General features: G+C 36.4%; 1 protein-coding gene across 2 annotated transcripts in view; it reads left to right on the forward strand.

Moving 5' to 3' along the window:
• Positions 1–207: 207 nt before the first annotated feature.
• Positions 208–27,612, forward strand: part of LOC139985349 (uncharacterized) — a 119,526-nt gene continuing 92,121 nt past the window's right edge. The window contains exon 1 of one of the 2 annotated variants that reach the window (XM_071999726.1): positions 208–427. The gene's annotated coding sequence lies outside the window, so the exon portion shown is untranslated. The remainder of the gene's footprint in view (positions 428–27,612) is intronic. The other variant, XM_071999724.1, reaches the window with a different exon arrangement.

The following is a 27,612-nucleotide window of genomic DNA, read 5'->3' on the forward strand; positions in this document are numbered from 1 at the left end:
TACATATATATATACACACACACAAAACTTACGTATATGTGTATATATACGTAGAGGCAGAGAAAGAGAGGGAGAGATATACACAGGTGACCCAACAACATATACGCACACGCGAACGTATACGAAGTCCGTGCACACATCATCCGTCGGCACACGCACCTTTGCGCGCACACGGACCACCGACCACCGACCAACAGAAGATCATAAAGGAAGGATATAAGGAGGAAAAATCCGACGCGGGTGTTCGAGCAGTGCGAAGACCAAGGCAATCGCTTGTCACGTTTAATCGGACACGCGCGATCGCGGCTCTTAAGTGAAAAAGGATACGGGACGCACTGGAGAGATACACGGTGTGGCCAGGTGCAAACGGTCCTTCCGGTTAGTCGTCCGTACCTCGGCCTCCATCATCGAGGAGTAACACGTGCAGGTGTGTATCCGAACGCGCGCACGTGTACGACGTACGCTCGTCACGCTACATACCCGTGCATATATACGTATCACACTGTGTGTGCGTACGTGAGTTTGTGTGCTTGGCTGATTTAGGCAATTGGAGCAGGGGAAGAATCTAGCACGACACAGACAGGTAGGCATAGGCGAGTTCCTTGCAACGTGAGATTTCTCTGCTGAGAAATCAAAGGAACCGAGTTTCAAATTGAAGTTTCAGACGGTTAGGCCCAAATATTTTCGATTTGTGTACGATCATATATAATGTATCGCGTCGTGGAAGTTCGAAAGTGTTTGTTGTTCCTTCAATGTCGGTTTCCAATTGGTGAGCCAATTTTACGGTGGTGTCTTGCTGTTTTTTGTAAAGCTTGGACGTTTGAGGATAACCAACCGTGGCGAGTGAGTGTGCCTCTTTAAAGACGTGAGTTGCACGCTTCTCCCGCGAGTACACGTTGAAAGAGATTGTTGCGTAAGCATTAGGGGTGAACACATAGTGAAACCGGAAGCGGTCGTTCGAGGCCGCTTCGAGCTCCAGAACCAGGGATTGTTCGAGGAAAACCTAGTGAAAATGCAATTAGAGTGGATAAACGACGAATCGAGTTTGATTACACATAGTGGATCTCATGGTTCCGTTGTTCTTTTGTTTTGGACGCATTGTCATGGATCAGAACGAAGATCTTGTATTTCTTCTTTCGATGGAATGTTGTTTCGTCTAGTTCAGACGTAATTTATAATAGTTCTCTTTTTCATATTTTGGTCGATTTATTCCATATAAGCCATAGATTATTTGTTTCCCATTTTTTTCATTCATCATCGTGAAGTCTATGTAATTAGAAGTCGGAAAAGGCATGTTCTAAATACTATCAAACTGCAAAATACAAATTGGTAATTCGCATATTTTCAATAAAGCGAATTGTACATAGTAATACAGATATGTTGCATCGTTGAAGGTTGAACTATGCATATGATACACACATATGGCTCACATGATGTTTAAATACTTTTACATGCACACGTGACAATTGGAATATTTGTAAAATTTAATTCACAATAAAATTATTCAGTTTTCATATTGTCAAAATGGAAATTAGTGTATCATTGTCATTTAATAGGAATTGATGTAGGGGTAGTTGATGTTTCATCTCATAGAATACAATTCCAAGTTGCCTATACTTGTTCGTCGAACTCATTCGCTGCTGTTCAAATTCTGCTCGAATTCTTTGTATTCTCGTTTCATCAGAAATATGTTTATCTCATGTAACAATGTCTTTTGCACTGTTCAGTGCTTTGCTTACTTCTCTGTGTTATTTCATGATCATACACAAAAACCAAAATGCAGTAGTTGTGTCGTTCTAATAATGAAATAATTGAATCAGCGCTCCATATGCGCCAGTAGCAGTAAATATGTAGAAAAATTCCATTGTCTGCAGATATAAGTAAGTACTTAATGAAAATCATATAAAATATTAGGGAGATCTGTCAAGAACGATTATTTATCTACGAAACCATTCAGCGTTAGAGGGCAATAAAAGCAAGGGGGATTTCCCATCCTCGTACGCGTCTCGCCCTTTCACATTAAACGGTTCGTAAATATTGACTTACAGTCGAGTAGGCGTGAAGATCGGTTCGTCATTTGTGCTCCACGAGTGGCTTCGTTGACAGCTGTAATTTGTATCGTCTGCAGTTTACATTGTTCGCGAGTAAACCGTTTCTCGGTGCCAGCATAACCGTGCAGCCTTAAATCAATGTATGCCACGTAACGTTATTGATAAAAGGGGTACGTACGTATGTATCACGTTGCACGACAGTTATATATGCATGAGCCCGTGTTTTCCTCTTTTTCGTACATATATCTTCGATCCGTGAAACACAGAATGGATAGTTTAAGAGTTTGTGTATTAGGAAATAAATATCTTCGATCACACGTGCATTTTGATACCATTACGCTGCATGACATCTTTGCTAAGGTGGGATAAGGCCGTTTGTCAATTTGACGCAATCCTCTGATTATGAATTTTATAACGGCCGAGGATGGATTTCCCACAAATCCATAGGGATCTGAATCTATTTAAAAATCCTCTCTAAATTATATTACGTTAAACAAAAACAAAATTCTATCTATCCCTTCTACTATAACCTTTTTATTCGCAAATTCGCTTTACCACAACTCCTATACCCCAGAAACAAATGGTTTCAAAATACCCACTTAGTAGAACCCTTCTCCACCGACTTACGAAACAATCGGCAATGGAACGGAGCCTCAGATGAACCTAGCACAATGCGCGCGGCTAAGTATCGTAATCATCCATCACCGGATTCAAGCCAAACTCGTTGGCTTTCAACGCTAATTGTGTTATCGTTGATCTCATCCCTCGACGACCATTTATTAGTACGCGACCGTGTCTCAGAATTCAAGCAGAATCCTGCTTCTCATTTAAGAACATTTCGTGGTTGTGTTTACGACGCGAAATTTGGCATAGGAGCTAAACGACAACGATTCAGTGTGGACTACGCTGTGACAGGTGTTGTAACTGGCCCAGATTCCGGTTCGTTTACCAATAGACAGTCTCGCTTAAATATATCAGCAGCTGCGCGGTCGATTTCGCAACGGTAGGGTCCGCAGAATCCTTGCGAATCGATATCGCGATCGGTCAAATCGATAGCCGAATCGAGCCAAACCAGCACAGCCAGCCCCCGTTGCGAAACGAAAAGGAAAGTTGATCTACGTTTGCATCTTTCGGCAGCAGAATGCAATCTACCGACATGGATCTGCGGCCGAGGACCGCCAATTAAGTTTGCAAAACGCCTCGCGTGTATTCAGCCGTTTTCTTTGATTGCGTTTGTAAAAAGACCAGGAAGTTTGTCCGTAGGATTTTTTTGTGAAAGGGCTCTGTAGAGGTCCAAGAGTCGAATCTACCGTTCGCGTTAATTATTCATCCTTTGGGATTTGTGGCTAGGTGCTTTTACGGTGCATCTTGCGTGTTATCTCCGTTGCTAGTTTCCGGAACTACGCGCTTAACGAATCGCGTAATTCGAAACTGAAACGATGAGCGATGAAAATTGTTGATACTTGACGCTGGGTTAGGAGTTGTTCTTACGAGTATTCAGATGAAGATCCTCAAATGTCAGCAGCGTTCTTTTCGAATAAGACACTGATAGGTTGCGAAAAGTTCAATGTCTTTGGCTGGATCTTTTGTAGTCCTGGTGCTGGTTTTTTTTTTAGGATAGTGGATATATCGTGAATACATCGTTTGAGTGAGTTGTTTTGGGTTTTACAAGTTGCAGAATCGAGGTCTTCAGGGACGATGCGTAAGTGAAGCGAATCTGTAATTTCTTTTCTGTTCAAGAAATTTTATGCGGATCTAAGAAAGTAATAACTGAACGACGCAAATCCAAGAGTGTATAAAAAACGATTTGTTGTTTCTCACTGATCGTTAAGGGATACCATCAATTGAATCTTATTAACAAATAATTCAATACATCGTCGTTTTCTGGTTTACGCTCTAACAATTAAAATAATCTTAGTTGAATTACATAGAAAGTGAGGAATGCGTTAAAATGTCTTGAATGTTCAAGAAAAATGCAATGAGCAGACGTTTTCTTTACCTTAATAGTAATGTGTACGTGGTGTAGAATTTCTAGTAATATCAGTAATTTTTTCAATTATAAATGCTGGATATTTCTTTCTGTCCTTTTCTGTAGATGTTTGGTCCGTAGGGACGAAGAAATGACGGAAGGTTGTTCCTTGAAAATGCAGAATTCTTCTCGGGGCATTAGTAACCGTGGCAACCACTTAATTTCCGTAATTTTCTGTTTATTACTCGCTGAGTTATTGCGTTATCAAGGCAGGAATACTATTTTTGACACGTCCACGTGCAGCATTTAAATGCTTGCCTTGTTTTGGAAGCTCGGTCGTTTCAAGCACTCTGATCATGATACGAGTTGTAAAAGATAGTATGAAATTTGATTAAATTGAAGTAGATATATATATATATATATATATATACGTTTAAATGTGGTGTGCGTATAATTTATGTAACATGTAATGGTCAAGATAAAGATAACGATGATGGTAATTTTGTAAGAGACAGATTAATTAAGTTAAAAATTATGGATCCTCAGAAGAGATTAAATTTATCAAAAAATATATGTTTGAGTACCTATTTTATAAATTTATAGATACCTATTACTTGGACATATAGCAATAAAAATTCGTCAGTTATTAATATACATAAATATCTTTCTTCGTAGAATTAATTATCGATAAATATCAATTAACATTCAATATCACTGACAAAACGAGCGATTTAGTAACTAAAATTCCTATATAATTATAAATATCGTCATATAAATATCATAAAATTCATATAAATATGTATAAAATGTATTGAATAAGAATTTTTACCTCTTAATACTCCACAACGAAAAAAATCCAAAATTGAAAAAATAAATTTCCATCAAAATCAATTAGAGGTTTCAAACATCTCGTAAATCATAGCGAACGCACAATGCCGCGAAATTAATTAATAACCACTAGCAATTAATTACCTGTACCGAATAAAACAGAAGAAAGTTGGCGGCGGTTGGTGGGTCTCGAACAAAAGGGAGGCGTCGCGACGTCGTCGTTAATCGTCTTCGGGATAATTACGCGATTCAACCATTGGATTTTTGCGCGGAAACGCCGCGCTGCCCGAAAGCTCGTTGTTGCCGCAGTGTGATTTCAATTCGCCGCCGAGTCTCTTTACTCTTCTATATTTTTTTTATTTCTCTCTCTCTCTCCCTCTCTCTCTCCCTCTCTCTCTCTCTCTCTCTCTCTCTCTCTCTCTCTCTCTCTCTCTCTCTGTCTATCGCCACGAGCTCGAGCTTTTGTACGGTTCTCGCTGTCTGATTTTTGCATACCAAAAGCCATGGAATGTCGCTGCGCGAACGTTTAAACCCGCCTCGACCAATTACGTTCCGTGAATTACATCGCGACGCAACGCTTACAGAAATGTCGTTTTTGATTTTCGCGACGATGTCTCGCGATTCTGAAACGAATCCACCAGCCATGTTACACAGGTTAGCGTTTTAGAGTTTTAGAGGCTTTAGATTCTGTGTGTAATCGCAGACGATTTGTTTGATAAAAGGATTTTGTGATAAATGAGAGATCTATTTTTCTTCTCTTAAATGCTCCAGAGCGCATTTAGTTGTTGCTTTTTCTCAAAATCAGTGTCTTCCTATATCCTTTTTTATAAACTGCTGTGTTAAGAATTTTAATGTTCCAGCATGTTACTTTTAGATAATTGGTGATTATGAAGAAATCGACAACGAAATGACATTTAAGCGTAGCAAGGCCAAACGTGTTTAATTTCAAAGCTAATTGCGTAGATTGGTGACAAGTGGTATCAAAATGACTTTCGAAATCGGTTCTTTCATTATCAGCGTAATTACTGGCAAAGCTTTTCGTGTTTCCTTAATATTACAACTCACTTTCAGTTATTTTCCTCATCTTCACTTAAAGATGCAACAAAATTCTATGTCTTTCTCCCGATTTCATTGCATAAGTGATGATTTAATACACAAGTTGTGCATGAAATATTAACTGGACCATATACGAAAATATATATCAAAATATTATTCGGAAATAGAACTAAATTACGAAAATTCATAAATTATGCAAAAACCATAAACGTAACACAAAAACAAAATTTAGCATGAAACTTACTTCTTCTATATTTAATTCACGTTACATGTATCCTGACGAAGGTATTCAAATTTTTATGATTCAATATCACTTTTGTTTCAACAAGCAAACAAACATTTAAAATAGCATAAAATTAAAATAAAGAGATTACAAATATTAATGTACCTATTAAAAGAATAATATACAATTATTAACCTACACTTACTAACGTAAAAAATATTATCAAATAAATATATTAAGAAAAATGACAACATTATTAATGTATTAAGAAATTTAACAATAAAATAGGAACGTAAAACTCAGGTATATGAACATCAATTCTTTCACATAATATTTTCCTATCGAACTGAAAAAATTGTTTAATGATATAAAGAAGATACAATTGGATAGTAAATGATCGAAAGAAGGAAAGAACTTTAGACTTTAGATCTATGATTTCTTTACTGAGGTTCTTGATAAGCTAACAGTAGTCGTCATTTGTACAGCAACTGTTTCTCCTTCGAGCAAGGATGACACGCGTCGAAAAGCAACAAACACCTTTAGCGCTTGTTGCGTCTTCAACCACGCACAGGTTACGTAATATTACAGATATTACTGATACATTATCGCAGCGTCATTACTGCGTTGCTCGTAAACTTGTTCGTCAGTAAATCGAATACCATCTGCGTCATCTAACGCGTTGTTCTTCTGTCGCGATAATTATGAACCGTGTGATAATCAACAAGAAAGTTGTTGCATAAAAACTGCTTTGTGTTAGCAATTGCCTGACATTTTATAATACTTGTTATCTCTCGTAATGCGTCATTGCCAGGTAATTAACGGTTCGAGCTTTGATTCGAGGTCATACTTTGATAAATCTATTTGCAATATACGATTTGTGATATTAAGGAGATTTTGATATATATAAACTCCATCTTTCACGTTTTTAACTTAACAAGATTCTTTTCTTCTTTTAACTTAACAACATTTCATTTGTAAATTTTCAATTTGTGTTTGGGGTATAGCACGGGAATATTTAAAAGTTTGCTAAAATCAACGATGTATTCGTTCGTATTCCTAATTCATTTAAATATGAATTTTTTATTAAATTTGTGTTTGAAATAATACTAATATTTAACACTTTGATAGAATTGACAATTAATTTATTAAAATTTATAGGCTTGATAATTGGAAAAGTTGTGCATACCGAAGCTTTTGTTAGTTTTAACGTTGTGAGACAGAATGGTTTAGAAAATTTTATGTGACAGATTGTGAGGTTCTTTTCTAGATATAAAGATTGATAAAATCTATGTATAAAGGTAGATGACATAAAAATGATGTAAGCAGGAAATCAATCAGTATCGTTTCCTTATCAATCATCGAAATATACAATGAAAGCAGTTATCAGATACAAGTAAATCGTTGAACAATATTTCGATTATGTACTGATGAAATTGTAATTGTAATTGAGTGCAATGGAAAATAACATAGGGAGAAAAATAAAAGCTTCTTTTAATCACACTATAATCAATAGCATAACTGAATTCCAGTTTTGTGTTTCAAAAAACCTCATACCTCAAAGCAGAAACATTTTCAATATCCTTCACCGATATTATTATTATTATTATTACAAGAACAAACATTTATACTCTAAAAAATTATTTCAAAATCCAAGCTGATATTGCACAAACTCGCCCTTAATAATTTCTAAATAAATTTAAACAGCTGTTCAAATATCTAAATACTAAATCTGTCACTTAAATCCTAATTAAATAACTAAATATTTTAAATACGAATTAAATTTCACGTTATTGCTAGAAAATGACATCGTTCATACACAGAAAAAATCTATTACTATAAAACTATTTTAATAATAAATGCCAACATGTATTATAGAATCTATTTTTGTTAGTATATTTTATTTCCAAAATTCGAATAATCATCTGTATTTGTATTTATAAAGAATATAACACGAAAAAGAGAAAGTGAAAAGACACATCTTTGCAGATCACGCGTTTCTCTTTTCATGGTCGCGGGCAGATCCAATTTCGCAATCCTGTTATTTCGGATATTATCATCGTTGAGTCGCAAAAGTCGTGCAACTGAGGTGCTGCGATTAACACGTTCCACTTAAAATTTGCACGCGTTCCTCGAACGTTTTTCCCTTAGAACCGAGATAATAATAACCATTAGTGGCGTTAATTATCGGGCTTATCGCGAAATTTATCTCTTCAAGGTTGCCCACATCGGTGTGCATTACCAGAATAGGTATTATCATAAGTGACCTGCACTACACTTTACCCCTCGTCTCGCTCGTTTGTGAATCAGGGTAGCAACTAATCGCTCGTTCTTTTCCAAGTCAACGCCCTAATTTACGAGTACTTGTCTTCAAACACGTTTGACACCTACTTCACTTGATACATAAAGTTTGTTTTGACGAGTGGAGAAAAAATGCAAATAATTGCAAATAATTTCCCAAATTGGTTAGTACCAACGTGATGCATAAGTTCGTGCGATTTTTAAACATACTCCTTTGTATTATTTTTTCGAACGACTAAAGTTATTTCATTTATAAATGGGAGAAATGTAATATTTTCTTCGTCTCTCCTGGTTTAAAGTTCTGCCTCCAGTAGCGAAGAAGAAGTATACGATCTTCCAATTTTTCCATATTCCTTTCTGAGCAAATAATGATGAAATACAGTGAATTAATCGAACGAGATATACGACACCAAGAAACCAAGACCGGCATAACATTAACACATAAAACAAATAACTTTATTTGCTGTAAAAAATAATAGAAGGAAATATATCAAGAAAATGCACGAGCTTATGGACCATTCTAGTATCTTCATCATTTTATCAAACAAATTATGCAATACAATTGCATCAATTTCTACATATAAATTGAAAGTTTCGCAATTCTACTGCAGCTATTTTATACAACAAGCAAAATCAATTCACCGACAAAAAAGCGATAACTACTCTTAAAAGTGAAAACTTCATCCTCTGGTGTATAATTTCGCAAGATAATAAATAATCCATTTCAATTTGTCTGGACGGTGTTCGTTAAATAAATAACGCTACCATTAATACGTCTCTAACATTTTTCGAAAAGTTGATCTCCGGTTTGCTCAATTACAGAGCACGGTGCGCTGTATTTTTCACCATGAATTCGTAATGCTTCCCCGTTCGTCCGACAACGATAGCTCTCCGCGCGTTCAAGTACGCGGCAATGGATCGAAAACACCTCGTTTCCTATAATTGCACAGCAAACAGTGGTTAATTACCTCCTCGACTGGCTTTTAAAACATGGTTACATAATGCAAACGTGCCGGAGAGTTCGGTACCGTTATTCGTCCGGCCATCACTCGTGCAATCTCATATTTTCGATGAAAAAGCAGCAAAGAAAAATACGAGTATGTAAATGGCAAAGAGCGTATCCATCAGAGAAATCAGTCTGCTGCATTATTCCGAATAAATCTTCAATTACATTTCTTTCATTGTCGCTGTTAGGATCGTTTTTATTGTTCGAGGCTTTTCAACGTAGATAATTTCAACTCGTACAAATATTGTAATTAAATTTACCGAGAATATCTGCTAGCATTGATAATTACCGCGTATAATCACGGATTGGAGTTGAGTGATTTATCACAGAGATATCAATGTTGAATTTATTTCACGTTTGATTTGGCGTGTTTAATTTTCGGCTGTTGAATTTTTCTGGCCTGCACATGTTATTCGAACATCCTGCTATTCCGGCACACTCGATTTCATGATAAAAAAAATGATAATTGCTTACTAAGATAATTCATTTTGTCATTGCATTATACCCTTGACGTAAGTTTCTTTTAATTGGAATATGACGTCTGTTCATTGTTTGCAGTATTCTCGTCGATCGCATAACTGCTTGATGCAACAACGAATCACTCGGTTAGTGTATTAAAACAGGTAATTCCTGAAGTTGACTGAAGACATGTTAATGAGTTGCTCAAACGCGTCGGGGAATAATTGGAAAGAATACTTCCAAGCAACTGGTTAAAGACCAATTAACAGTCGATAACAGAGAATATTATGTACACATAACGTGTATTATAGGCGTATAAAAAACGAAGAACGCTAATTGTTCACCTGTTCAAGGCTCGAAAATTTCCTGTCTAGACTTTGTGGCGGTAAACTTTCCATGCACAAACAATGAACTTTATCTGGTATCTCACTGAATCTTTTCTGCCACTAAAAGCAATTTAAAGATACAAAAGTACATGAATACGCTCACAAGTATTAGAATATTTACAGAAAAGCAATTAATCCGAGAAGATATTTAGAAGCTATGCAAACTTTCAGGATTTTTATTTCGTTTGAAGGATCTCGTAAATTATAAACGATTAATATCTTTCCTTGTATATATGTACGTTTTCTAGCCGATGAATTTTCATATTATAATATTTCGCGTTCTTTGATCCCACATAACACATTTAGAATTTTCCGAACTTCTCTACTTTATTTAAAATCTTTTCGACGAGGTCTAAGCTTTAAATCAGAGAATTGAGCACGCGAATGTCTAACATTCAATTGATTATTTTCCTGTAATGGTAGCAAGTAACTTTTACAAATCTTCGTTGCGTGTTCTATATCAATCTTACTTAGGTTTTATCTCATTGATTGCGAACCAATTATAGTCGATCTGTAACTGGTATGGCTGATCATTTCGTCGTATTGGTAATATGTTCAGAAATGTAAAAATATGTGATTAAAAAATAAAGAAGTATTCTATGTTATACGTATTACGTTATTTTATTCTATGTTATACGTATTACATTATTTAAACACTATTAAATTATATGCACATCTATAGATTACTAGATATTGATACACACAACACTTTACGATCGACATTTATTAAATTACCATGAAAAGTAAAAGTTATTGAAGTCTGATAGACTCCGCCCTTACGAGTTAATAATCGGTACAGAAATTGCCAAAAGTTAACCACCGACTAATAAAAGGAATACCTAATGTACGGAAAATGGGGGGAAGAGAAGAGAGGAAGGAATCACGGACAACGTGGAAAGTGGAGCAATAGTGGAGAGTTTCCGGGACGCGCGCGGAGCGGTTCGCGCGATAATCGATCGCCGGTCTAATCGATTCGATACACCCACGCCCGTTCCAATCAGTGGTCGCACGACTTACACAAGACCGCAGCGATTGGTCGATGCACGCCGGTGCGCTTCGTTTTCGTTTCGGCATCATCCATCGCGTTTTCCGGCAAGCCATAATTTTTGGCCACGATCACGCTGATATCCGCGCGAATTTATAGCCTCTACATATTTTGCATCGGTCGCGTGCACCATATGCTCCGTGTCCCCCTTTCCGCTATTCGATTTTGTGGAAATTTTCGAAGCCTGTTCTTTATTAGCATAATCTGTACTTTCTCGTTCTTTAACGATTAAGCGTTTGCAGTAAAACTTGAACTGTTGCATCACACATTCTCTGCTTTATGATTTATCATTGTGTCCATCCGATTCAAAGGGGTACGAGACAAATAAATCGCATTTTTGAATTGCGGAATCACAAAGTAAATGACAACTTGGAAACGCTTCGTTACACAATTATGATTATAAGTCAAAGTATAATTCATATAATTATACAACTGTAGAGTAAACGCTATACTTCTAAGCTGTTTTAGCTGTATGATGGTGAGGTGATGGATCGTGATAGTGATACGAAGAAACACTTGAGTATACTCAACAAAAGAAATTTATTATAATATATTCAAGGTGTACACTTAGGACTCGCGATTATTAAATTAGCAGTTCGCGGTTTGCGATTACAAGTTCGACTTCTGGTCGGTGCGTTTTTGATTCGCGCAATAAGTTCGGATGATGATTGCCTAAGATGCCGAGGAACTCTGAACAATTACTATGACTTGCCAATGATTGCTTCGGACCGATATGTAACGACCGACTTTCCGTCACGACGATGCCGCGAAGGAAAACTATGTTGGGGTGTGTCTTAGGATGCGAGATCATCGGCTTCGTTAAAGAAAGCCTTGGTTCGGAAAGCGAGGGAAATGGAGGCCGTTGTTAATTGGCTAATTCTTGTGTTGGTGGTTGGAAGAGGATGTTAACTGCCCTTGAAAGAAAGTCGCTAATGGGAAACATCGTACGTGAGAAAAGCAGATTTCTCGTATCTTCCCGTAGGAGGTGATAGGTATAGGGACTGCTAAGAGAAAGACTGTTTGTCACTTTGGAGAACCTTGGCTAAATAAATTCTAAGATTTATTTCATGTCCTTAGGCTAGCTGAAAATATTCCGCGAGGATGTATCGACATCTGGCAATCATCTTATCCGAAGAATAGGGTCTTTGTGTGGCGAGCCACGGGACAGAAACAGAAAAGTTTACTGTCGAGTGCCCCTACAATGGTTTTGATAACTATTGGGTTGGCAACTAAGTGATTGCCGATTTTGTTATTACTACCTAATGGCAAAATCCGCAATCACTTAGTTGCCAATCCAGTAGTTCTTCGTTATTCGTTGGAACCTTTCGCGAATCTCGAATTACATTTTAAATGGTTTACATATCGGTAATATTACACCGTTAACGTATCACACCTCTAAACTATTGTATTCTCTAATTTGTACGTGATAATTTTCAATTCGAAAGTCGAGCAAAGAAAAGAATTGGCGTTCACAGGGATAACGGAACGAACAGTAGATATGCGATAATAGGTCGATATAACGCGGTAATAGCGGTATTAATGAGCGATAGCAGGAAAAAGGTAACGGTACCGATAACACACGGTGACAGATGCAGCTGGTGTAATTTGAGGCTGGAATGACACACGATTATTAATTACACGGATATAGGATCACGTCATAGGATCGTGAATTTTCATGTCGATTCGACACTTTAACGGGACTCGTATTTGACTGGATTGGATTGGGAATATTGCAAGTAACTTGGAAACCGGATAAGGCAACTGACACGATGATCGACAAGATGACTTCTATTAGAAGGATGAATTGTGCGTTCATGAAGAATTATGCTCATAATATACGTTATAGATTTTTAAGAATTTATATTATTTATTAAGAAGTATATAAAATAGTTCGACCAGTACAGATTTTAGCGTCTCTACTTTCAGCGTGAAATTTAATTTCATATGTCTTTGTAGAAATATTTAATGAGTTTCATTTATTCGTCTATAATGAACAATGTGCTATATTTGTAATACATGTACGTAGGTTTTCGCTGTACATGTTTCACCTACAAACATTATATTACAGCAGGTGGAAGATACGTTAATTGAACACCTTTACTAAATGGAGAAAGAAAGCTTTCGTTGATACTTATTACGATACAGCGATAATCATTAATTGTGGTGAAACTTTTGTTTCTTAGATATTTTTATTTGTGAGTCAGTGTATCTATTATCGTTTGAAAGAAAATTTATCCTAGATTTAACGCTGATTAAATTTCCTCTATCCTCTTACTGAATATTCTAACTATTGAATACTCTTAAAATTCCATACACTTGTTTTTAAACATTCTATGTATCCATTACCGAAGAATAAGTTAGACTTAATTTAGCAGCTTATAATAAAGCAACTTATGGAAAAAGTAGATAACGATGATAATCGAGAAGGTGGCTTATTTTGAAAGATAGATATCTTGCGAGAGAAATAATATTTTGAAGAAAAATCGTATTTCTGTTATACTTTATTTTCTACAGCATTTTTAGATTACGGCGAAAGCGCAACAATTACATTAAAGAATTAACTAGAACTACGTTCAACGAATACCATTCCCAAAACTTACAGCTATCTATAGTCACCAAACTTTCAACAAATTAATAAAACAAAAAATCAAAAACATTAATCTGATGTTAATAATACAACAGTGCTTCCTACGTCTAAGTTCTACTCTAAATTGTATTAATCTTCAATATTTTCCAAATAACCGTATCAAATCTACGACCAAACTTGTTTCAATCGTCAACAAACAAACAAGTAGCTAAATTACTCGCCTCTTATATCAAAACACTGACAATCGATCGTTCAAACGAATCTAATACACGAAGAGTTGCTTTCAACCGCATCATCGATCCTCACGCAGCGTCACCGTTATTGAAGCCATACTTCTTCGCTGCGCCTCATGCTAATGAGGTTAGTATATCATAACGTCTAGAGAACGAGTGCAGGTCGCAGATAAGTCCTTTATTTATACAAGGAATTAGTATGGCCTCCGTGTGCGCGCGAGCGTACACGACCGCAACACGCGGGTAATGCGCTATTATTCAATGGAGTTGCACGTATATGTGTGCTTGCTGGTAATAAATTGCATCCAGGTAATGCGTATACCCTGCCGTCGGAAGTAAATCTTCGAAGAGGTTACGCCCCCTTTCCAGCTGCATCGAAAACGTTTTCTCGAAACTCGACCGGTTCTACCGAGAAATCGAGAGTCACTCCAAACGTTTCGCTCTGTTTTATAGGTTTTGTAAGGGCTGCGTCTGCCAAAATTCGCTGTTCGATCGTTTAAGGTTTGCGGTAGGCGAGGAATCGTGAGTTTCATAAAGATTGGTCTTGGATGGATTTACGTTACCTAAGTCTCGAGTCGCGAATGATTTTCATATTTTTCTGTACGAGCTCGCGAACAAAATATGTATCTTGTATAGATTTATCATTAGGAGACTTTCAATGCAGCAAGGAAAAAGAATGAAAATAAAGGAAGAAGAGGGAAATATTCTTTTTTGTATTAACTTGCAACATACATATGGCGTGGCCTGATGAAATTAGCAGAATACGTCTAATAGAAGGTGATTTCAACGTCGTTCGTGACTGGATGGTTAATTTGCAAAATTAAATCATTTGTTTCAGCGTGCAATATTTCAAATACAATCGTTGGCATGCGTCGTATTACGATCATAACCTTAAGCATATATTGCTGAGGAAATATAACGCACGAAATAAATTGGCTTCATTCGATCAATTCTTCGGTATAATCGTAATAAACTTTCATCTAACTCGATTGCTCTATACAATAATTCCTATATAATATTGTTTCATTAAAAATTGATTGACTCGCGAGTCGTGACGTTATTATTGGATTTTCGAATTTTATGTTCTATTAAATGAAAAACGAGCTTCCTTAATTACCTCATTAGTGGAATTATAATTAAACGATTTCAACTAGTTCGTTTCGAGGGAGCACCGTTTCGTCGAACACCATTTATTTTTAGTAATTACACACGTGTCGCCACTGCGCGAGACAGAATACGGTGACAGAACAGCGTTCATTAGAAATACAGTAAGATCGATAATGGAACCTGCGAACCTTGACCCAGCCATAGTTACGTCAATGACAGTGTTTCAATAGCACAATGGAATCCGGAAGACGTGGCTGAGAAATTCATTCGATTTCCAGGCAACGATGATTTTCATCTTTTCTTTCGTCTCGATGAGGAAATCGATGGTAGTTGACGATAAGGCAGTGTGGTTTGTAGGCAGAAAGCGTCCTTTTCGAGCATTCGAGTGAAAGTCGGTCAAGGGATTGGTGAAAATTGGAGCGAGGCGTTGACTTTAAAAAGACAAAAAGCGAAGTTGAAGAATATATAGCGACTTGCGAATATATTTTATGAGTTTCATGAATATCCGCTGCTCCAAAAACTTACAATTAGAGCATCGTTTTTCGTATTTTTTATTTTTATGCATAACGCGTGTCTGCATATTCTTTTCTTTTTTCAATCTTTTTGGTTTCTTCCATTTTTTTTATTTTCGCTTGTATTTCACAGCTTTTTTTTACGAACAGGTAGCTGTTTTAGTGCTCTCGCTTATGTGAGTGATAATTATCTTTATCCACACAGAGCGTCTTGTTTTCTTCCAGTTTTTTCTGTACTATTTCACACCTGTTTACTGTCAACGTAAATTTCGAGAAATTATTAAGATTCAGTACTCAGTTTTTATCATTGGAAAGAATTATTATACTACGTAGGAAATAAGAATGAAATGAGAAAAGGTTCCACGTATTGCCGTAATCTTCGTTAAGTCTGGTCCCCCTTGTTTTCTTCCTGGTTTTTGCCATAACTCTTCGTACATCTGTTATCTAATGTATAAAAAATTGTTTAAAAAGTTGACGTGTTTTTGCTGTGTTTAGTCTTCCTTGAGTACGCTCGAATGAAAGTGTGCCCATGCGAGTTTCATTTCAAACGAGTGAACTTGATACGCGTTGTCTGGCCGCAACCGGTATAATCCACTTTGAATGTATTCTTTGCTCTACAAGCTTCTTATTGCGTAAACCACAAACATTTTTCTGCGAATGGAGATTGTTAATGATTCCATTATTACTCATGGTTACAAATATTAGCTATTTTTATTTATTTTTGTCTATTTCGAATTGATTATTACTTAGCTCGAATTTTAATCGAAGGTATTAGAGTTTTCCAAAGAGAATAATTTCCAGATTAACTGCTATCAATATTTTATGCATGATGAATACCTAATTGGAATATGATACGTCTTTAAACGATACGGTCATGCATCATTAATGTTTTAATGAAAGTACAATTGATATTCCCATCTGTCGCATTCTGTATGCTAATGAGCTTATACGGTGTCTTCGTATATCATTAATTCACGTTGATATTACTTTGTGTCTCATTTCTACCTTTCAAATTACGATTTCCAGAGAGGGTCAAAAGCAATACGTATGAAAAATTTAAATATCGTAGTTGCACGACAGTATCGATCGATCCAAGCGAAAACCTAGCAACAAATATCGTTATTACAATATAACATGCGTATTAATATAACGCACATACTGTTATTCAAACTACGTGCGACGCAATAAACTATACAACTTCACGGACCAAATAGAATTAATCGAAGCCCTACGAGGATTAGAAAGAGATTCTAGCAAAAGTGCTGTTACTTGCAAAAATATCCAACGTTAGAACTGCTAATAACTGAAGTATCAAACTTACATTCAGCAAATGAAAAAGACGTTTGATATAAGAAGAAAAAAAATCTCCTGTCTATATATTTTACAAAAAGAGTTACTCAAGTATCCAAAAATGTGGCAAATTTATAAAAATTTCCATGGAAAATTACTAATTGGCCAATCTTAGTCATTGGTCAGTGTACTACTCTAATGCTTGTAATATCAACCTTTTCTTTCGATTTTTATGTTTCAAGGCTCATATTTAGACAAACAGAAGAAGAAGAAAACTGGATCGAGAAAGATCCAAAGAACCACTATAGTAGAGTTTAGAAAAGAATAATAATAGAATAGAATGATAATTGTTTCCTAGAAGAAAATAATAATTGCTCGAGAAAACAAAATGAATGAAATTATTTTACGTTGGATACAAGCAAAGAAAAAGAAAGAAAAGAAGAGGCTCCGAAAAAGGTAAATAATCCATGTGTTTAACGGAGAAATCGAGGAACAGTAATGGCAGAAGGGGAAACCTAGAGAGTGTCCTAATCTACCGCACGCGGAATTAATGTTAGGTCTATTCTAATAGTAATCCTCCGCGGCTTCCTCCGCATCGCATATGTTGCCTTGATGTGTACGCGGAACTTTCCTCGTGCAAATAAGGAGCTGGAGCGTAAGTTGCCACCCATTACGCGATACACACTGGCGCATGAAACTATATTGTTACGACCTTTCCTGATGAACCTTTTTGTTCTGGAAAGGAAGTTTGTATTTGGGGCGGTAGTACCACGATAAAATTGATCAGGACATGGAGAAAATATAGCTGATTAATTGTGACAGTTCTATAGCTATATCTTATAGTCTTCTGATTAGGTGTGGCTTTTAAACGAATTGAGACAATAAAATGGTAAATATAGATTTTAGAAATAAATACTGTCAATAAATGCAAGAAATGCATTCTTGTTACATGAAAACTGTGGACTTTTGATATTTACCATGTTTGGAATTAGTTAAATTTATTTATTTCTTAACATTATGATATTGTAATAATATTGTTCGTACAATAGAATTGATCACCTATCAATTTGATAATATTACTAGATCGTAAATAATTGTGTAGGAAGACTCGGAAAGCAAACAATTCCATGAAAGAAACGTGAAAACAATGAGAGTATAGCATAACTAGCAATAATCTTTATTATCTTATCTATTCGATAAGAAAACAAAAGCTATATCGCTTATATTTCACAGACTTAATAGAGTTTCTAGATCAAGGATAATTTCATATATCTTTATATTATCCTTCAATAAAACCTACAACCCCTTTATTTTCCAATTCCTTATAATTGCTATCCACGCAATTAACGCCCACATCAATCGTTTCCGTTACATGCTTCCTCGATTCACACAGATCCCGCTCATCGTCCTTCGTCTGACCAGACACTTACTCATTCTACTAACAAACGATCTGAACCCACGCAGTTCTATTCTCAATTTCAATCTTCAAACAACTTCACCATACTTTTTCCATTTATGTACAATTCCTGCAAAAGGAACTTACAAGCACGTTTTAATTGCCAACTTCATCCATTTATCGTAAATAAAATAAACTATTCCCTCTTCTTCGTTAAAATAAATTACTCTCTCTTTCTCCGCCAAAGAACAGTAAAAGATTTTCATTCTTCTGTCACTTAAAATAAACGCCTCTCCAATTAAAAAAAAAAAAAAAAAAAAAAAAAAAATAAAGAAATGAAAGAAAACTACAGTTCGAAGAATGGATAATTGTATTTTAGCAGTAACGAATGTGCTAACGAGAATTCCCTTTCATGGAAATTAAAAGCGTGCCAGAAACTCTGGATGAGAATTAACCAAATTGCAGCGTTGGTGATGGGAGACTTCAACAAATTCTACGACGAAATTAAGACGTTGAAGGAACCCGTTGAATTACTCCACCTAGACGTAGATCGTCGAATATTTCGCTTTTATATGTATGTACGTGTATTTACATGTGTAGAGCTTTGTGTGAAGAAATGATGTTTCGGATGGCGCCACCGGCAGCGCGGCACCTACGGGCGGGTCCACACTAGGTCACGGGTCGATTTTCACCACGTAACGTTCCAATTCGCGCTTGATATTGATCTGAGCTTTTCCGCCCACGTTACAAACCACCTTCCGGGCTGGCGTGGCTCCGCGTACTCGCGCGAGAGGGTTGAAAGCGTTCTCGCCGGCCGCGCGGCCCCAAAGGCTTCCGGGGAATTCGAGAGTGGTCAGAAATCGAGATCCGCCAGCTTTTAGGGCGTCGCGGCTCTCTTTGATGCATCCTTAGCCGCGTGTAATGGAGCGAAACTTGGGATACGAAGGAAATTCGGAGTATCTTCATTTCTTTCTGTCGTTTTCTTTTTTCCTCTGAGCTTTTTTATTCTTCCTTTTCTTTTTTTTTTTTTTTTCGATTGTTCAGGGAAGAAGTTTCGAGAGAATTTGTTTCGAGAGAGGTTAGTATTCAACAATAAAATTATTTTTTTATCGTTTATAGATAATTTGACGAATGATACGAAAGACATAAAATAAAGTGAAAAATATACACTTCCGTCGATAAGTCATTTGCCTAATTTGTGCAAGACGATTTTGTTAGGATTAAATATTTGTATAAAAAATTCTTTTCACGTTGCTTTGTCCATTATTTTGAGATTTGTGCCGGTGATTATGAAAGTGGCCTAGGTCACAGATTTTTCGTCTTTACGTTTGACGTATAAACTGAATTCTGTTTAACGATGCAACAACCAATTCGCCCCAGCAGTTGAATTTTTACAAAAGAGCTTTGCAAAGATGGTTTCAGATTATTATAATGCAAATAGACGCGAAGCAAAATGAGAGATAAATTCATTTTCTTTTTCATTATTAATTTAGGCCACTTTCATAATCACCTGCACATTTAACGTAAAAGCTAATTTTATTTCATAATACAGGTTATTTGATGGTATAAAAACTTGTATATTTTAATTCGACCAAGTGTTCGGTAAATAATCCAAAAGATTATGCGTACACTCTAACAATCATTTTGCTCAATACAAGCAAGCGTACGATTTATGGACAGGACTGTACGTGGTATGATTAACGAAGGTAATTCAATTAGTTGATTTCGATCTTATATTCACTTTATCTTTTTAACTTCTATTATCTTATATTTACTTTATCTCTTCCTGATTCTCTTTGCGAATTTGAATTCTTTTTTCCATTATTTCCCTTTATCGTTAGGAAGAGAATTTTGGAAGTTTCTGTCTTAAAAATAGCCTCAGTATTTGAATTTCAATAATATATTGTTTGATGACGTAAAATATAATTTTATAAATGATATGAATAAAAATGGATCTCATTCTTACGATCTCTGTTGTATGAAATAGAATGACACAGTATTATTATGTCGCGAAGATTCTCGAATAGCTTGTGACACTGGTTTCTGAAAAAAGACTTCGAGCGTGTAGTTCTATTTTAAAGTACCCGTAACCTTAGATTCTAGAAGACTTGCTTGATTTTATGGGATCGCGTATTATGTCTATACGGAACAAAAGAAAGTGGAAATTCCATGAAATATCATCCACGAACTACTTGTATGATGCATCTATATGTTCCATATTTCTATTTTTTACTCTTCTTTACTTTTGGTGTATTCGTATATTCCATACATATAAATACAAAAACAAGATTGAAATTTTTTAATTATCTTATCATAATATGATCCAATTTATCTCGAAACTTAATTCCAATGCCGAAACATAGTTTGTATTGAAATTCACATATCTGAAAACGCTAATTTTCGAGAAATATGAAGAAATAAAGAAGTTAAGATGACAAACTACATAAACGCTACAAGTCCATAACATTCAAGAAACAAATGCCATAAGTATAGGAACGAAAACAAATGTGTTTTTTCTTCCCATTGAAAATCTCCATTCCTTGCATTTGCATGACTTACCGCTTCCATTGTTCGATGCTTAAGACGTTAAAACCGCTCATTAAGACCCATTTTTCCATCCACGAGCCTAATTCAAACCTTAACAAAAAATGATCGACGTTATCGTGGGAATCACGCATTCTGGATGCAAAACAGGGAAGTTCAAGTTGGAAATTTCAGTGGGGGTCCGCGCTAGATAAATCCTCGAGATACGGGGCCCACACTCCCATAGGGTGGTCGATCAATCGGCCGCGCGAAGTAGAAGTTCGCCATGGTGGTTGAAGTTACCCCCTTGCGGAGTCAGTCACGCCCCGAGTTCGACGACCTCGCGTGGCCGCGCGGTGCCAAATCACCAAGGATGGGAAGCAGCACGAAATACTTCTCTGTGTTCCGTCACATCGGTCGACACGCCGCCGTTAATTCGAGTCGATCGATCGTCCAGGGTCGCCTGTTAAAATAGCACCCCTCCTCCTTTTCCACGACGTCACTGACGTGTCCTTGAGAGAATTCAACCCCCTTGCTCCGATAGGCTAAATACGAGCATCCTTTGTAGCTTGCGTGGAAAAAGGATCGTACCTTGGTATGGGGTTCGCTGATGGTTTGCGAGGGTTTATTAAATGTGTATTGGTGTGTTGGTGCGGGGTGTTTGAGGATTGAGCGATTGACTTTGTTTAGATTTGAAATTTGGGAAATGGTGGACGTAGGGGACGGATCGAGAGTTCTGTACTAGTTGAGAGTTGGTCTGGAGTGGCTGTTAATAGAACTTTTGTAATTTGACATTTAGATGGAAAATGTGGTTAGCAAGTTTAGGAAGAGAAGCAAATGTTTGTTTCATAATCTGATTAAAAGTGGTAGAGGTTTGATCAAGAATATATTAAAGTATACAATGTATTAAAACCAATTTAACTAACTGAAACTCGTATTATTGTTAATATAGAATTATTATAACTCAGAAGGGAAGATAAACGAAATAAAAGAAATTAATTAATATAGGCGAACTGATAATTTCATGATGATCTTTTCCAGTCAGAAAGGGTTGTGGATAATACAATTTTTATAGTTTTATAAGAAACATACGCAAGATAGACATTGAATTAAGATGAACTAAAAGTTCCATTAGATTATTGTCAATTAACAGAATTTGTGTAGTTTCAAACGACAGATGAACAGAACAGATAAGAAATTAAGTGAGCTAAAAGACGAACAAAATAAATAATAAACTAAGACATAATAATTGAGAGCGTCACTTTTTTTAAATTTCCTGATATTCTAATATTTGTTTCTGTCAACGTCCGAGGCACAAATTGGTTTCACTCGATGTACAAACACAGTCTCATCTCCATTGTCGAGATTAAAGACTTTTATACCCCAGTAGCTTGATGCTTGATACAATTATTCATGGAGAGGGAAACTTTAACTCTTCCCTGTGCACGCCTTTTAATAGAGATTGACGTATCGTAAATCCACAGTAACGCGGAGCTTTAAACAGATTCCACGAGTTAGGGGTCATTTAATCGAGTCAAGGGTGTGTACAGCATCCCTTCGTTACACATCATGCAAGTTTGCGTACATTGTATGCAAAATGCAGCCGTAACTTTGAAAATCTTCTTCCTAGCAATTTTCAAGAATATTATTCAAAAGAAACTTTATGATTGAATCGTAACTTTACATTTAAATTTACGCCTTGGATAAGACTGTTATTAAAAATGACAAAGATTAAACTATCAGACTGAATCTTGATTAAAATTGAACAGTCAGACTCGTATTAATTAAATGATTAGATAATTTTATTTGATATATATATGTGTGTGTGTATAATCATTGGATTATGATAGAATTTATAGGAGCGATTAAAGATAGATTAAAAAAATTAAAATTCTTATCGGAAGATTAAAATTCGTTTCCAATACTTCTGCTTGTATATCCCCAACTTCCTATTCGCACGTCATGTGTCTGGCTTCAAATATTACAGGAAAAATATTCGAAGTAGACACAGACGATCGATGAAAGCTTGGACGGTAAAAGAAAACTCTCTAAATAGGTAGTTGTTACGATGAGAATATAAACGTAACTGGAACGCCTATAAATGTTAAATCGTTATCTCTATTATAGCAGTATCTTTCGTAAAGCGGATAACACGGCATCCCTTAACAGGTTAGCAACCCTCTTTTTTTTCGGTAGATTTTTTGTGAAACGTGGATGCAAAAATCGAGCCACGTTATCCGACCGTTTTCTTGTTTTCCTTGTTCCGTCTCGTGGAAAAAAGTCGGTCGTCGAGAGGGAATGTTTTCCGGCGACCGATCAATACCACAACCTCTCGGTTTCTTCTCACCCTCCGAGATTCCCGCCGCTCCCTTTCGCACCCCTTTTCGAAGAATCGCGACGAAATCACGTCGACTTCTCTCCCTCGTTGTCGTTCGACCGGATCCCTTCGAAACTTTCGAATCGCTTCACGCTATTATTTGAAATTAGGCATTCTCGAGGACAACGAGGTATTTCGAACGAGCCGATTGTCTTGGAACTTTCGAGATCCTGGCGAGAGTCCATAAGGAATGCCAAAGCGTCTTGAGTGGTGGCTGTTCGAACGATTCAATGGACTAGGAAAATTACGCTATCGCTGCAGCTTTCGCGATTTTATGGAACAGTAGTTGGGAATTTTCCTTCCTTTAGGGAAATACCGCGGCATTTCAAGTTTGGCTATGGTATGGGTAGTGTGATTGAGTGTCGAAGATCGTAAAGAAAGAAATTTCGGTGATTTTGGTTCGCAGTTAGGTTGGAGTAAACAGTTTTATTCTCGTGAACGATGACGCATAGGTGGACTAATGGAGTTTCGAAGAAGCCTCCGTTGCGTGACCTGTATTTTTGTCGTTGCTCCTTGAATATTTCCGTGCGTTTTTTTCTTACGTAAATTTCTATTTTTCGCCAATATTTTCCATAAATTATATAAACAGTCGTCGATAATCTATTATTATGATTAAAAACAACATCTTTCGAACAACAAAAGAATCTAACCGAAACCAATCTTTTTCAAGAGATATAAAGTTCAAAGATTTCAACTAAATCGCTAATAAGCCATTATATGCAGCATGCAGTTGATAAATCCGTAGACGATCAACGAAAGAAACAAATTCTTCGAACAACGAAGGTATTTGATCCAAAGCAAGCTTCTCTGAGAATGACAAAACTCTACCTAAAATATCAAGTGATTCGTCAACGATTGATTATAGTAGTTAATAGAAGCAGAAACAGCCAATTAAAAAATCGAATTCTTCAAACTAAGAAAGACCAGGAAGACACTTTCAACCGGAAAAGGATTAACATATCAAAGACGAAAAGAGAAATCGTAGGAATGAATGATGGATTCATCAACGAAGCAGCTTGAATTGCGAAACGGGGATTGTCAAGCTGGTTCGATGATGCAAAAGCAACCAGGTTCACGAGAATCCCTCGTTATCGTGCCGATCAGCTCTTTCCTCGGAACGAGTACGAGAGCCACGATGGAATTTCACTTGGAAGTCGTGGCTGGACTCGTTGCCCATTGTTCGATCGTTTTGTTGTCGTCCAGCGACGATTGTGTCGAGTCTGAGTGACAATGGAAACAATGGAGAACGCTCGGTGTCATCGTGCCGCGAGCCGACTTTCCCTGTCTTTTCTTATTCAAATCCCGACTTCTAGAACGTCATGGTGCGTCGAATGATTTCGTCGAACGGTTACGACCGCCTTCCACTGCATAAACGGTCGTTTCGGCGAAGACTTTGCACCGATTTTCCAATAAACCTCGAAAACGCGCGTTTACCATAATGACGTCGCGATCGATGTTTAATAAAGCTCCGCTTCCTACGCGTCGGAAAATGAAATTTCTGATACGCGCTTGGGTTTATTGAACGTAAAATTTATAAACTACTTACGACGTTTCCCGCAGTGATGGAAATCGTAAGATGTTAGAAGGAATAGAATTCATTTCTAGTTAACCCACTGAGTGAAATAATTTGTGAAAGTTGCTTAAACGCGATATTATTGAGAAATGTATACAAAGTAGTTTGCGTATTGTTTTGTCCAGATGAAACAATGTAAAAGAATAATAGGTACATTATAAAAGGTTTCTTTATATAAGTCAGAAACACAATGACTTAACCTGCTTATTGTGAAACTGCTTACTGTGAAATACAATGGTGTGTTAATTAATTTCACTTATTTTCCAGTAAATAATAATATTTCTACATTTGCACAATAAGAATTTTCAAACAAACGAACGAAGTTATACAGCCCGCTGTTTATTAAACATTTCAACAGAGACGGAAAAAGAAAGACAAATTTTGAGAATTTGCAAAAATCATTCAGATAGATTTTAAGCAATTTTAATACAAAAAGCATATACACATTTCAATTTTAATTAATATTCTTACTTCTATATTCTCTAATTATATTTTCTAAAACTTCCATTACACATTTTTCAAAAGTAGACAATTGCTTCCAGAATAGTTTTGGTGAAAATCCAGAATGATACAGTTCTGAGTATTCTTCCAAATTCAGTTTCGCCCCAAAGCACCCTAGTATTCTAAGCTTGCCAACTCCCCAAACATACTTTTCAACAGCCAATCCTCCACCATGATTCGTTCCACGATTTACATCCACATGCATGTTGCATTCCACGTAATACGATCCCAGCAATTACTTCCAATATTTCGGTGCGCGGCATCGAGTCTCATACAACTCCATAATTGGTGACAGCCGACGAGTTCGCACGTCTTCCGAGAACTTTTATTACCGCGCCGGCTATTTCTGATGCTGGGCCGCGTGCGATCGCATCCCGACGTCGATGCACGCATTCGTTGCACTCGATTTTTTCGCGCTTACACCCCCTCCATTGCTTTTTCAGCTGGTTTAAAAATTGAACCAGGTCGATCTGGCTGAGTCATTTGTCTAGCGAGGTTTCGCGACAACGAATGGAAGTGACTCGCCTTCCAACGTTTTTCCTGATGAATATTCTTGGTAGCATGGTGAATGTATGTATGGTTGTTCAACGGAGATGCATTGCACAGGTATTAAGTTAGTTATATTTGATATATTTTTGAAAGTGGTTTGAATGTTCGAGGAAGAGGTAATGCAGTTTTCACATTTATACAGCTTAGGTTTTTACATTTAAGAGGTTTTTTCATTTGTGGAATGGTGCGAGGGTTAATCAAGTCGAGATGGTTTTTCGAAAGAGCTTGAACGTTTGAAGATTAGCTGGTTAATTACAATTAATTACACGAGACAGGCTTCTAGGGAGCATTCTGAATTAATCGGATGGAAATTATTCATTTCTTTTGTGTTTAGTTTAGGCCTACAACCTTGCAATAACAAGTAGATGGATTAATCGAATGAAGCACGGTTGTTTGAAAGCAATTTCTTTCAAGAGAATCGAAGAATCGTAGGAGTTAGCTGGCAATAATGAAGACTTGAGTTGAACAAGGAAGGTTGTTTAATGAATTCTCTAAAACAATCTAAACGAAAGCAGTTACTTTCTTTCTTGTATTTTATTCGCACCTAGAATTTTATAATACATAACAGTTAAGAAAAATTTCAAGCACGATAAACATGAATTGATCACAATAGTATTATTAAAATTAATCCATCTTTGAAAGAATGATCAACAGTAAATTTCAATATAAATAGTTTAGTTAATAGCTCGTATTTATAGATGTAGCAACATTTGTAGTAGTAATATGAGGGAAATATACGCTGATTGGTGGAAAGTGACTTATATATTGGGGTCAATTGTTTCGTGGCCAAGCGACATAGGTATAAACATTCATGACCGACATACACGAAACTCACGCATAGTCGTTCGAACTTTGACCCGTGAACTTGAGTAATAACGCGTAACACCCGGCTTCGTTAGTTCACGGTCAGCATCACTACGTACACCCGTTGTTTTTCTTTCAGTTAATTCAATCAAATGTCACATAACGTTCAGAAGCAATGGACTATACGATGATCGGGCACGGAAAATTAATGTTAAATTATTATTCCCTGTGTAATTAATTTCTTTTTAATTTCTATGATTTCATATATTTATAATATTTTTATTTCTTTATCGTTTTATTCATACATAATATTAAATATTGTCAAATATATTACCCAAAAAGATTTAAAATTCAAACTGTCAGTAATTCTTATACCTTTTTTCGTATGTCCTGTAACAGTAACATTAAAGCAAAATTGATGTTTATTAAATTAATAAGATAAATTAAGAATAAACCAAAACGAGAGAATAGAATTCTAAGATTATATTCACCATTGACTTTTCTTTGTGATGTTCAACTATGGTCGACATAGTTTAGTACAGTTTCTACTTTCCAAATGAATCATGGTAGAATACTATTTGCTTGTCGTTTATGCTTGTTATCAAACGAATTGTGAAAGTGAAGAAACCATTGTAAAAAGCTATTGTCGTTTTACATGACAGCGTACGTTAATTAGTAGTGTATTTACCGATCCATCGTTACAAATCGGTTAGCGGTTCTTTTAATGTAAAACAAGAGTCGTCGATCGCCTGTAACCGTGTCGAGATTTCGCGCTTCTACGATCGCTATTGTCATTTTTCTATCTATTGTGGCATCCAGTGAAAGTATTCTTCGAACGT

Source organism: Bombus fervidus, chromosome 3 (assembly GCF_041682495.2).
Source record: "Bombus fervidus isolate BK054 chromosome 3, iyBomFerv1, whole genome shotgun sequence".
Lineage (NCBI taxonomy): Eukaryota > Metazoa > Arthropoda > Insecta > Hymenoptera > Apidae > Bombus > Bombus fervidus.